The sequence below is a fragment of the Equus asinus genome, chromosome 10 (assembly GCF_041296235.1).
Source record: "Equus asinus isolate D_3611 breed Donkey chromosome 10, EquAss-T2T_v2, whole genome shotgun sequence".
NCBI lineage: Eukaryota > Metazoa > Chordata > Mammalia > Perissodactyla > Equidae > Equus > Equus asinus.
This window is the reverse complement of record NC_091799.1, coordinates 29,667,015-29,681,316: the sequence shown is the minus strand read 5'-3', so window position 1 is coordinate 29,681,316 and position 14,302 is coordinate 29,667,015. Positions and strand designations below refer to the sequence as shown.

Genomic DNA, 14,302 nt, shown 5'->3' with positions numbered 1-14,302 from the left:
CAACAAATACTTATTGAACACCCATTATGTGCCCAGCTCTGAGTCAGGGGACAATGAGATATTTGGTGCCCTAAGAGTTCAATCACGGCATGGAAACAATCACAAACCAATCTGAGGAGTGTGATATAGAGGAAGCCACATGCGTGGGGCTACAAGGCAGAGACACCACCCTCTGGGGAGGGGGGCTGTGGGCACGGCTCAGGGACGGTTTCTCAGAGTCACCGACGCCTAGGATACCTGAAGAATGAGTAGGATTAGGGGAAAGAGGTGTTTTTGCATGTGCGTGTGAGCATGCATGTGCGTGCATATATGTGCATGCTTGTGTGTGCAGTGTGCCTGTGAATAAAGACTGTTTTAGGTGGGGGGGAAATCATATCCATAAAACCTAGAGATAAGCATGGTTGTGGCATGTTCAGAGAAGAGCAAAAATATCTCTGTGTTTAATTTAATCTGAGGAGTTTGAGGTTTAGGAGGGTTTCCTGGTCCCAGTAACTGTGGGGCTGGTCTTAAATGATGGCTAGGAGACAGGGAACTGAGCAAGGGGGCAGGAGAGCGAGCAGGGGCCACAGCCTCAACGAAGGAGCAGAGGAAGGGAAATGCCTCGCGTCTTCAGGAAACTACAAAGAGCTCATCCAGACCAGAAAGTAGATTGCGGCGAGGAGGGTACAAAGAGAGGGGAGGTGGGGAGAAGAGGAGAATCCTAGGTCTGCCACTCACTAGCCTTGCGATTTTGAATGAGTTAATTGATGTCTCTGAGCCTCAGCTTTTTCATCTCAAAGTAGGGATAATAACAGCAACAACAACAACCACCACCACGATAATAATAATAGATCTTGCTGCACAGCGATGTTGTAAGGATTAAATGAGATAAGCCTGCAGACCACCTAGCCCAGTGCTTGCATATAGCCAGAGCTCAGAAAGGGGCAGATTTGATTATTATTCATCACCTTTGAATTGTTGATGAACTTGGCAACCATTGTTTGCAGCAGGAGGTTTCTGAAATTCCTCTCCAAATTTCCCCAGAGGGCTCCTTGGAGAGCCTTGGCTGGGCACAGGGCCTGGTGCGTTGTTGGCAGCCAGGGCTGGGTGAAGAGGGAAAGGGAGGTTATTCTTTGGGTTCCAACCACAGTGACGAACCTTAGCCCTGCCCAGGCTCAAGTGAAATAGACTGGAAGCCCCCGCAGGGGTTTGGCCCCAAGCGGGAGATGTTCCTCACCCTTGACTGAGAGATTTCAGACACACATGTCTCCTGGAAGGCCGCTCCATTCTTGTTCCAATTCCAGTCCCATCTCCTTGTCTTTTTTCCCCCTGAAATAAAAATGTGCGTGTTGTGGGGTGGTGGCAGGAAGGAGTGTTATGCAATCATTTTTCATTTGGTGAAGTACTGCTCTGCCAAAAATTCTACTTATGGTTTCCGTCTTTTCAGTGGAGTGGCTGACTCTGGGTGGATAGAATGCTTAACAAGACAGAAAACTTTATGGCTTTAATTTTTACAAGAGAGAAGGAGCCTAGGGAGGCAACCTGCCTGCAGGAGACAATGTTTGCGTCCCTCCAAAATCCGTAGGTGGAAATCCTAACCCCCAATGTGTTAGGAGGTGGGGGCTCTGGAAGGTGATTAGGTCCTGAGGGTGGAGCTCTCGCAAATGGGAATAGGCTCTTGCCCTCTTTCCACCATGGGGGATACGATGAGAAGTCTGTAACCCAGAAGAGGAGCCTTACCAGAGCCTGACTATGCTGGCACCCTGATCCTGGTTCTTCAGCCTCCAAGATGGTAAGAGATAAATACCTGTTGTTTATAAGCCACCCAGTCTGAGGTACATTGTTATAACAGCTGAATTGACTAAGACCCTCCCTACTCATGGCCAGTTCCCACTTAGATTTGGACCACCAAGGCCTCCGTAGGTCTTCTCTGAAGGAGAAGGTGTTTGGAGCCATTAGCTCAGGGTACTGAGGTCAGTCCCCCAGGTACAGAGTTATTAATATCGCCCTATTCACAAATATGAACAGGATGGCAGAGATTCTACAAGGTTCTATGACTTCTTTTTATAAATTGAGAAAAATACCAAACCGGTTCTTGACCAAATCAACTTCTCTTCTATTCTCCTATAGTCACCCCACTTTCTGGACACGTCAACCTCTATGTGTCTGCATTTTCATGCCTCCTTGCTTTTGCCCAAGCTGTGCCCTCTACCTGGGCTGCCTCTTGCCACATGCCCGTCTCCATCAGGCTGGCTCCTGGGCTGACTGTAGCTGGTAATGAGGCTCAGGCAGGGCTCTTTCTGCAAAGTCTTCCACATGAGTCCACCTTCCCCACCCAGTGGATGACTTTGCTTGATTCCACCTTCCTCTGTTGCCCCGTGGTCCCAAATTGGTATTAAATTGGAAGCTCATCGAGGACAAGGATCCCACTGGACCGATGTCTGTCATTCAGACAATCACCATGAGTGTATAAAGATTGAAAGAATAAATAAATGAATTAGTAAAAAAAATAACTGAGAGTAGGCTGAGAAGAACCACTAGAATAATTGTTTTTTTCTTAGGTTCTAGAATTTTCACTCTTTGTGATAGCTTGGTAAAAATGGCATTAAAAAGTTTATTGCTTAAAAAATCATTTCAGAAGTAATTATTTATTGTAAATACTTTAGAATTTACCAATAAGGAGCAAGTACCACCTCCTATAATTTTGCCACTTAGAATATTTTGATATACACCATTACAATTTGTCAAACAAGTGTGACTGTGTATAATTTCAAATATTATACAAACTTTTCTATAACCTCCCTTTAATCACTTATTATGTCATGAAAACCTTTCCTGTCGTTCAATATTTTTGTTGTAATGGCTGCGTGATGTTCTACTAAAGATGGATCGTAATTGACTTAATGATTCCCCTGGATGTAGGCCTTTTACATGGCTTCTATTTTTTTCTTTTTTGCTATTGTAACTAATGCTATAATGAGCATTTTTACAGATAGATATTTGTGCACGTTTATGATTTTTTTTCCTTCTTTAGGATACATTCTCAGAAAAAAAATAGTAAAGTCAAGGAGTATGCATATAATTTGTAAGACTTTTGATCCAGGTTGCTTCTTTGCCATTGAGGAAGTTCATGCTATTTACACTACCCTAGAAGTAGCCTCTTGCCAACACCGGGCATTGCCATTATTTTTCATATTTGGCAATTAAATGAGTAGAAAATGGCATCTTATTTTAAGATGCATTTCTCCGATGATTGATGAAGTTTAACATCCTATTTGTTGATTGATCGTTTGGTTTCCTTCTTTTGAGAATTATTTGTTAATGACTTTTGTCCATTTTACAACTGCTGGATTCATCTTTTTTTCTAGTAGCAGTGATAATACTAATATTTTCTCGAGGTTCACCAGTTGCTAAATGTCTTGCATCAATTCTCTCATCTGACTCTCGCAGTAATTCTGTGAGGAGGTAAGAGGTTTTTTCCTCCTGACATCAAATATATAGTGTTTTCCAAGACCACTTCTCTGACTCTCTGATACCACCCAGGTGTCCTACAATTCAATTCAAATCTGGCATTAGCTACCTGGAATTAGCGTCACACTCCACAGGTTTAAGGGCTCCATTCCACAAGACCGCCTTCACTTCGGAGAGACTAGTCACAAGGATCAGGTGACCGATAGATCAGCTATAAATTGGAAGTTCCCACAAGCTCCTTCTCAAGTTCGACGAGGTGCTAGAATGGCTCATAGAACCCAGGAAGGCACTTTACTTACTCTTTCTTACCGGTTTACTGTAAAGGATATAGTGAACAGCCGGCTGAATAGGTACATAGCGGGAGGTCCAGAAGGGTCCTAAGTACAGGAACCTTTGTTCCTGTGGTGTTGGGGTATTTACCCTCCCAACACCTTGGGGTCTTCACCAACTCTGAAGATCTCAGAGCTCTGTCAGTTAGGAGTTTTTATGATGGTTTCATTACCTAGGTGTGATTGATTAAATCATTGCCTATGGGTGATTGACTCAATCTCCAGCCTGTCCCCCCTCTCTGGAGACTGGGAGGTGGGGCTGAAAGTTCCAAGCTTCTAATCAAGGATTACTCTTTCTAGCGACCAGCTCCCACCCTGAAGCTACCTAGGGACCCACCAAGAGTCATCTCATTAGAACAAAAGATACTTCTATCACCCTTAACATTCAGGAAATTCCAGGCTTTTAAGGAGCTCTGTGCCAGGAACTGGGGACAAAGACCAAATATTTTCTTATTATACCCCAGGAGGGCATTATCCTCATTTTGCAGAGAAGGGAACTGAGGCAAAGAGAGAACACCGCCCAAATCATACATGTGGCAAGAGGCAGCCCGACAGCTAACTTGACCTGTTTGTCTGCAAAGCTCACTTCTGAACAAAAGTGTTCATGGCATTATTAATATTTACTAGCTTTTCACATATTAAATACAATAGCCTATGTCTGTGATAAATGTTGCAAATACATTTTCATTTTAGTATATTATTTGTCTTTAATATTTTTGGACTCAGAAGTTTAAATTTTTGCGTTATTATTTTATCATTTGGAAAGCTAACCCACAGATGTAAAAGCGGCACAATAAGTTGGCCATCTTCCCACTTCTGGCTCCTGGGCTTTCGTTTTCCACTCCAGAAGTTAAAAAAAAATTTAAAGCTGAACCCATTCATCTTTTCTTTTGTGGCTTCTATCCTTAGTACCATATTTAGAAACTGTGTTACGACTACCAGATGTTGTGAATATTCACTTCAATTTTTCTTAAAGCTTTTAGAGTTTTTAAGATCTAGATTTTTAATCCCATGGAATTTATTTTGACCTCTGGATGAAATAAGGTTCTTTTTTCATTTTTACAAATAGTTAACTAACACTTGCTTTTTAAATTTGGAGGCAAGACAGAGTCTATTTCATGTCCAATTGCAGAATCCAAGAGAATTATGCAGTAATAAAAAGGGAAAAGATGCCTCATCTGGAAGGAATGCTGAAAGGGCACAAGAGAGAACTGCTTCTGTGAGAGAAAGTGAATACATTCATCAGCTCACCGGTGGAATCTACAACTTTTAAGAGAACTGATTTGAACAAAACTGTGTGATGAAAGAGGAACCTACAGGACCACTGCCAGCATACTTTCCCAGTTGGATCTCTGCTGCAACACCCAGGCAAGAATGAAGGAAGGGATTTTTTCTGTGCATGTCAGGTTTGGGGCCTTTCCCAATTTTCCTGGGTGGAGACTCCTCCTCTCTCAGGGTTACTGTCTTTGGGGCCTTTGGCAAGTAGGAAATCCTGGGATTCATGAGGGGAGATCCTGACTCTGCAACCTTATTTGGCTCAACCAGTGCCAAATGCAAACTAAGATCTTGGGAGTACCAATCTTGGGGGAAAGTGGTGAGTTAGATTGAGGCTGGTCTGGGGAAGTCCAAAACCTCTTCTAGTTTCCATTTTCTCCCTGATTCCTTGGGTGAATTTGGACATACTCAAATTCTATAGCATTTCCAAGATCCTTTCCAACTTGAAGTTTCTGATCCTTTTAGTACTTCCCACTGTCATACTCATAGGCCTCAAGCATTCATTCACTCATTCAGCAAATATTTATTCCGTAGCTACTATGTGGGTAGAAATTGTTCTCACAACTAGCTCAAATGGTATTGAAAGCTCTTCAAGACACTAAGACCCCAAATTAACGTGGCTTAATTAATAAGACTTAAAAAAAAATGTTACATCACAAAACATCCCAAGGTCGGAAGATTCCAAAATAGGTTAATTCAACTGTTGAATGATATCAAATACCAAGTTCTTTCTGCCTTTCCTCTATGCCATTCTCAGCATGTTATTTGGGTCCCCTCATTTTCTCAATATAGCTGCAGCAGCTCCAGGTGTTGCATCCTTGTGCGTCTAGGGGCAAATAGAGTGGGTATTGAAATGTCTTGAGGTCTCTTTTTAAGATCTGAAAAGCTCTTCCTGAAACTTTTCTTATTTTTCTCAGTATGTTTCCATCACATATCATTAGCCAGAACTGGAATATGCCCCTTTCAAAGTAAATCAGTGATAAAGAGAATGGAACCACCAATTTTGGCTCAGCCTAATCAAGGTTCTTCCCTACTGGGATGAGACTGAGCTGGGACCCAGAAAAATAAAGCCGACTGGAAAAGCCTGGATGACTGAGCAAATCCAGAGTTCTGTTGGTAAGGGAGGATGCTGTTGGTAGGCCGCCAATAGTGTCTGCCTCTCCAACCTTTATATTTTTTGTCAATATTAGAGGCAAAAAGGGATATCTCATATTTTTGTTTATATTTGCATTTTAATTCAGCTATGTGTTTTATTCCGTATTTCTTGGCCATTTTAATTTCTTCTTTTGTGAATTGCTTGTTCATATCCATGGCCCATTTTTCTATTGGTGTATTCATTTTTCTTATTGATTATAAGAGGTCTTTGGTTATTATTTCTAGGGGATTATTATTTCCTTCCCTATTCCTTTATTCTGAATCACGTAGTCTTGAGTTCTTTTTTTTCCTGAGTCCAATATGCCTTCCAACTATACCTTCTTGGGGAAGTCTCAAAAATTCTTTCATTTATTATAAAATGGGCAGAGGATCTGAATGGACATTTTTTCAAAGAAGATATACAGATGGCTAACAGGCACATGAAAAGATGTTTGACATCACTAATTATTAAGGAAATGCAAACCAAAACCACAATGAGATATCACCTCATGCCCATCGGAATGGCTATTATGAAAAAGACAAGAATTAACAAGTGTTGGAGAGGATGTGGAGAAAAGGGACACTGCTGGTAGGAATGTTAATTGGTGCAGCCACTATGGAAAACAGTATGGAGCTTTCTTAAAAAATTAAAAATAGAAGTATCGTATGATCCAGCTATTCCACTCCTGGGTATTTATCCAAAGAACATGAAAATACTAATTTGAAAAGACATATGCACCCCTGTGTTCATTGCAGCATTATTCACAGTAGCCAAGACTTGGAAACAAGTTAAGTGCCCATTGATGGATGAATGGATAAAGAAGATGTGGTATATATACACAATGGAATACTACTCAACCATAAAAAAGGCAAAATTGTGCCATTTGCAACACCGTGGATGAACGTGGAGGGTATTATATTATGTGAAATAAGTCAGACAGAGAAAGACAAATACTATATGATTTTCTCATATGTGGAAGATAAACAAACACATAAATACGGAGAATAGATTAGTTTCACCAAAGGGGAAAAGAGTGTGGAGAGGGCAAAAGGCACATGTGTACAGTGATGCATGTCAACTAGACTTTGGGTGGTGAGCATGATGCAGTCTATAGAGAAGTCAAAATATAATGATGTACACCTGAAATTTATGTAATGTTATAGACCAATGTGACCTCAATTAAAAAAATTCTCTGTTATACACACAGCCCTGTTCTAGCACGTAATAGTTTCCCACCAATATCTAGTTAGTCCCCAGTCTTCTGGATTCTTCTTGTAAAATAAATGTCATGTCCTCTTTTGTTCTTCCTGTCGCGAATGCCCCGACCACTTCTCCCTTTGGACTGTTGCCATGGCCTCATAATTGGTTTCCTCTCCTCTGGTGCCTTCCTTCTCTTCCATCCCGCAGTATATCAGTGACAAAACACCATGGTACGGATGACACAGCATTGTTGCCAAGGCTTGTTGAGTCAAGTCTAGACTTCCCAGCCCGGCATGTAAGACCTGCTCCACCAATTCCAAACACAGCCTTTTTCACTCTTGCCTTACGCTCTTATCAGATCAGTCTACCATGTCCAATCTTGCTTTCTGCCAGCACTGTTTCCCTTTCTCTCATGTCCTTTTGATGGAATCTCAGCCATTTTTCGGCATCCACCTCAAGAGCTACCACCTTGGCACAGTCTTCCCAGATTCTTCACATCAGAATGACCACCTCTTCCTGCTCTCAAAAGCATTTCTACTGTTCGTGCATGAGTGTTGAGGACACTTTGCCTGTATCTCTGCTCCATATGCAAGGAACTCGCCTTGTCCCTGAGGGAGGACTCTGTCTGGTGTAAGCTCGTGTCCTCATTGTCTCTAGGGTTTATGTGGAGCGATCTTCACTGTGTGCTTGTTGAATCTGTTAGTGCTCAGTGGATGTTTGACGCTAACAATTCCTCTCGGTGTACAATTAACCCAAGGGTCAACTTAAATTTAATTGCCATTTAGCACTTGCTAGAGCAAGGCAAATTACCACTCTATGCACAAATGCTTTTGGAAAAGGAGGCATTTTCCACAGTCTGTTTGTAGTACGGATTTTCACGCCTCATTTTTAATTTGTTAGCAGAGGACTCATAATGGTATCTTAATTAATGGATCCTTTTCGTGTAAGGCTATTTTATGTGAATTCAGTCTTAAAATTACTACTGCCAATAAATCTTTATAAGTCATGCTAACTTATGAGGAATGAGGTCAATTGTAGAAATTTACTTTTCAAGTTCCTGTTAAGAAACTTTAAAAGATATGTAATAGCCAACAGTTATGATAATTTACTATGTGCCATGCACTATTCTAAGCACTCTATGTGTATTAATTTATTCAATCCTCCTAACACTTCTAAGAGACGAGTACAATGATCATTTTCATCTTAGGTATGGGGAAACTGAGGCAAGAAAGTTTAAGTAATTTGCTTTAAGTCATACAGCTAGTAAGTGGAGGAACCAGGATTTAAATTCAGCCAGTTGCATTTCTGAACTTTACCCTGAAGTGAACTCTAAGCTATATTTCTACTGGCCACCAAGGGGATAAGTAGTCAATTTGAAGTCATGCAATATATTACATGCAATATGTATATTATATATATAATATATATATTATTTAGCCATGAATAAATTACTTCTTCAACAACTTTAAGCTTTAGGGGACAGGAGGACAAAAAGGAGAAATGTTAGATGGGGGAAAGTTTTGGCTACGTCTATAGTTAAGAGAATTAAACTGCACTCATCTACCATTTTATTCCATCCTTGGTTTCCTTGCTAGAACTCCTGCTGATGTGGCAGGCACAAAGATGCTGAAAGATGATAAGGTACTAGTTAGAAGGAACGTTACAGAATCTATGGTTTCGTGCTGCTGCTATGAAGATTCCGCTTCAAGAAGATAAGCTTTTGGTGAATTTTAATGTCTATGATATTCCAGTCATTTAAAGAGAATGTGCATTCGAATTTCTCTGCTGTGACATCCTAGGATAGGGATTTATCCTACTGGGGTAAATCCTTATATCTCTTTCAAAGCAGGGAAACAAATCCTTTGATTGATTTTTCCTACTGCGTGCAGAACTTGTATTATGAGGTGTGTGGAGCGATGGTTCTCAAAGTGTGGTCTGGTGATCCCTGAAGGTCCCTAAGACCCTTTCAGGGAGTCCACGAGGCCAAGACTATTTTCATAACAATAGTAAGATGTTGTTGGACTTCTTCATTCTCATTCTCTGGAGTTTTCTAGAGGCAACAGGTTGCATGCAGAAGCAGACCTGAGAATCCGGGTGATGTCTATTAAGCTAAACATTTAAAGAGATTTGCAAAATGTGAAGCAGTGCCACTCTTCTCATTAGATTATTTTTGTTGGAAAAATAGTTACTTGTCATAAGAATACATTATTTGTGTTAACCCATTAACATGTAATGGGTTTATTACTGTTATTTAAAATAAACAAATATCCTTTAAATGATCAGTTTTAATTCTTAATACAGTCCCTACCGATGGATATAACCCACATAAAAAATGCTCTTTAAGAGCATCAATAATTTTTGAGAGAAAGAGGTTCCAAGACCAAAACATGTGAGAATGGCTGGTGTGGAGAACTTAACAGACCCGAGTCATGAGTTGTACCTAAATTAGCTTCTTAGATCACAATGTTAACTCTGTGTATGTGCTGAAATATTTTCATCTTGAAATATATTCATTTATTTATTCATGCATTTGAGGGATAGTTATTGAAGACTTGCCATGTGCCAAGTGCTGGATGGAGCACTGAGGGGACAATAGGGGGTACAATGGGGATAAGACAGCCTCCCCTCCCGGAGCTTAGCCTTGGTGCTCATTCCTGCAGCTTTCCCTTTAGCAGCCTTACTCAGGGTCGATTCTTGTCTTAGCACAGCCCCAAGGAGTTTGCAATCTAGGGAGGCAAGATGCCTATGTGGAATCTTGAAGCAAGTCAGGATGGATACAGTTAAGGTGTCACCGTTAGCAACTCTCATGATGCAGATGCTCAGTGAAGGGAGAAATCAGTGTGGGCTGGTATGATAAGCGGTTCTGGGACTGGCCTTAAACTCAGAAGAACAGGCAGGCTTAAGAGAGCTGAGTTGAGTGGAAGGGGCCACGCTGGGTGGGGGAAGAGGTGAGCAGGCTGGTGGAAGTGAGATCGTTGCTCACTGTGTAGGGATGTAGGGAAGGGCAAGAGGTTGTCCGAATGGAGAAGGAGTCTTATGGAGGGGAACTCCTGGTCCAAGACTGAGTGTTCTTCTCTAGCTAATGGAAACCTTCTTACATCTTCCAGGCTACTGGTCATCAGATGTCTCTCTGGGGTGTGATTAAAAGTTGATTCCATCATTTAGTATTTTCCAAACTTGCCAGATCCTAAACTTTCCCAAATAACAAGAATTATCTGGAAGTACTTGTTAAGGACACAGATTCCAGGGCACCATCTAAGATGTACTGATCTGAGGAGGGACCTGGGGTTCTGTATGTTTATTAGGCATGCCAGGTGATTTTCTTTTTTTAAATTATAGTCAAGTTTGGGAAATATAACTCAACCCATTACCAATGGTTCCAACCCTGAGGCTGCACACTGGGAAACTTTGAAAAAATACCACTGTTCAGGCCCTACTGGCAGTGACCTAATTTAATAACAACAAAATTATAAAAATAAAGATAAACCAATAATAATTAGAATTAAACTAAGAGAGTTTTGGTCCATAATTATTCCTTCAGTTGCGTCATATTCTCCATAGCCCCAGAATCAGCAAGGAAAATCACATCTGGCTCCATTAAGGGTGTTTTTCTAGTTTTAACATGCCAAGAATACAGCATGAGAATTGATAGGGGACATAGCTTTGGACAAAAAGAAAAAAAAACATTTGTGGTTGCTTTGGCCTCTCAATGTCTGTTCGGATCGTAGGAAATGTTAAGAGTAGCCCACTGAGGCCACGTGGGAAGTAATCTTCCTGGCTCTGCTTAACTGGAATCTTCGGGAAGAAGCTGAGAGACAAAATTACACTAGGGTTCTCATTGTTCCTAAGAACTTTCTGAGTAAATGTGAAGTATCCCACAGGGAAATCAATGCCATTTTTACTGGGGAAAGTATTTGTATTTTTCCATTTGTGAAGTCATGGACCCCACGTTTTGGGAGATCACAGGGCCAGAAGACATTTCAGATGCCACTTGGCTCTACTTCTTCCTCTCTCTCCTCCTGGGTGCCAGACGATGTGAACTTTGAGCTGCCTCTGGCACTGGCTTGCTGTGTGACCTTGGGCAAGCTCCTTGCCTTCTCTTGGCCTTAGCTTCCCTACGTGTTCAAAGAAAGATGTGCTTTAATCTGTTGAGCTATTCCAGTTGGAACTTTGCAAAAATATTATGCTCTATAATGACATTATTTTCGCATCTTACTAGACAAAGGACACCTAGTTTATAGAGGCTAAATGTTGAAGTGCATCTAGAAAGAGCTATATTTGTTATGTGGCCAAATTGAACAGGATCTGGTCAGGGACTTAGAAAACAAGCTTAGCATTCAAGAAATCACATCTGACATTCTAAAGAAAGGAAGGCTCTGAAGCTTGACCTTCTTGACTCAACATCATGTTTGGTTGTATGGTCTTGGCCTTGTGAATTACTCTCTATAGGATCTATTTTCTTCATTTATAAAATGGGGGTAAAAATAATAATAGTACCTGTCTCGTGAAGCTGTTCTGACAAGTAGATAAAATGATGTACTTAAGATTTTAATAAAAATTGGCTTTCATTATTTTCCCCTTATAATTTTGGTCCCAATGGGTGTTTTCCCCTTTCCTTGGTGTGTCTGTTGGTTGCTGTTCTAGCTTAGTTTTGTTAATCCATCTTTATGGCCTTTCTATTCTATTATTATTTTGGCCTCGTTCTCCTAAGGGAAAGAAGAAAAGAAGTGTTTCTTAAGGAGTTAAATTTTAAAGTACAATTAACATACCTGGATGGTAACAAAGAGACAAATTACCAGTATTTCATTGTGTCAAATGGAGTCAAAAGTAGAATCCAAGATTTGGGAAAGAGAGCAGGTCTCTGGATGAGGTATTACCCCTCAGCTCTGTGCTTTATGACCCTCATTTCCTGAGAAAGAACTTTCTATGCAAACCGTTGGCACTTGGAACTATGGTAGATCCAGTGCATATAAACATAAAGATAAAGAGAATGTGAACATAATTTATAAGGTATTTCCAGTAGAAGTGTATTGAACTCTACAAACAAAGAATAAACCTTTTTTAAAACACCAATGGGACAAAACTGTGCCATATTTTAAGCCTAAAAATAGTCTAATAATTTCTTCAACGAAAACTAGCATTGACCTGGGCTGTCCAATATGGTAGCCACAAGTCACATCTGGCTATTGTGCACTTAAAATGTAGAAAATAAAGAAATTAGGAAAATAAAAGCTGTCCTAGAGATCTTATGGTCAAGTTGGAGAAAGAAGTCTACCAGTAGACTCACAGTATTGCTCACAGTATTGAATGTCTACTGTGAGCCAAGCAGCAGTGGCTCACTTATACTACCTCTAATCCTTTCAAACATATTACAAAGTTGGCATAATTATACCCATTTCTCAGATGATTCAACAAACTCAGCAAGGTGAAGTGACTTGTTCAAGGCCTCAAAAAAAAAAAAAAAAGTAGATATGTGATTGGAATTCTGGCTCTAATGCCCAGGCTGTTTCCAGCTCATCACACTGGTTCCGTAAAATGTTCAGCTACAATATTGCGAGTCCAGAGGCTATAGGATGGAAATTCAGAGATGAGAGAATTGAGAAGCCTCAACCATTACATTTGTCTTGATTTCACTGGCATCCCTTGGTTTAGTTTCAGGAACTTCAGTCTCCTCCTTTGTAAGACAACAACAATAGGTGATTGTTTAAGGTTCCCTTTTAGAAGGTAGCAATGAAAGATGCTTTGGGTAGGTCAGCTTTCCTGGGGTGTAAGGGTGTTACTGGTTCCTGCTAGAAAATGCCTCCCATCGTGGTACGGCATGAAGTCACATGTGCTGGGCACTCCTGACACGTGTTCCATTAAGAGTTCCCTGGAATTTGGGTTATCTATCCAAGTAACATTCTAATACTGACTTCACGTCTGGACACATTGCATTTGAGCTTCATTAGCTGTAAAATAGACCAGAATTTATTCTCTCTTTTAAGAGAAAGGGGAAAATCATAAAAAAATCCAGAATTAATCAATTTCTTGGAAGATTCTGGTCAGTTGAATCCACGTCAACATATACTATGCAGGCTCCTACTACGTGCCAGAACCAGAGGCAGAGTTGTGAACAAGACAGAACACCAGCCCTGGGAGGGACCATACAGACTCTCTTTGTGTGTTATTTTTTCAGTTGTAAGAACAGAGACTCTCCCAGGTCAACTCAGGTAGTACTCAATATCAGAGTACAACTTGGATAGACAAGCCAAACCCCAGGGGACTCAGGAGATCCCTCAGCCTGCTATAGGGCTATGATGAGAATAAGGGAGAATGGAATCCCAGTCACACAGCTAGGCTTCCAAAAGACTGGCTCATCATGGGGGTACTGGAAAGTTCCAGACCTTCCCAGAACACTTGACTACTGGTACTGTTTCAGCTACCACCGACAAATTTCTCTTTAGCAATTGTCGTATCTATTAAGGATCAGGCACTATGCCAAACACTTTCCAATTCTGATGATTTTCTTTTTTCCTTATTGTCTACTCCTTCTTGGCTGTTATTTTCCCTTCCTTTACATGTGTGGTTTGGTTTCTGTCTCTGTTATCAATTTCTGAGCTCACTGTGCCTGGATTTCAAAGGATCGTAGGATGCCTTGATTGTCCACTTCAGTGATTTATCTGACCAATATTTATGGTCTTCCTGTTATGTGCCAATGTTGAGCTACGTTCTGGGGATTCCAAACTTAATGAGAGAGTGGTGGGTTTTAAAGTTTGTGTGTGTGCGCATGTGTGTGTGTGAGAGAGAGAAAAGAGAGAGACCAAGAAATCAACAAGAACCAATTTTTATTTTAAGAGGATCCTTTTTCATGGGTGGTGAATGCATCAGGGGTGAGGAGGAGGCAGTAAGAAAGAGAGGACAATGGGCAGGAGCC

At 40.8% G+C, this 14,302-nt stretch overlaps 1 long non-coding RNA gene across 2 annotated transcripts in view; it reads left to right on the top strand.

The window, feature by feature from the left end:
• Window positions 1-14,302, top strand: part of LOC106824219 (uncharacterized) — a 95,595-nt gene that overhangs the window by 46,139 nt on the left and 35,154 nt on the right. Inside the window, exon 3 of one of the 2 annotated variants that reach the window (XR_011506271.1) lies at window positions 4,912-5,147. The exons of the other annotated variant lie outside the window; for it this stretch is intronic. This is a non-coding gene — a long non-coding RNA (uncharacterized lncRNA). The remainder of the gene's footprint in view (window positions 1-4,911; window positions 5,148-14,302) is intronic. 2 annotated transcript variants of the gene reach the window in all.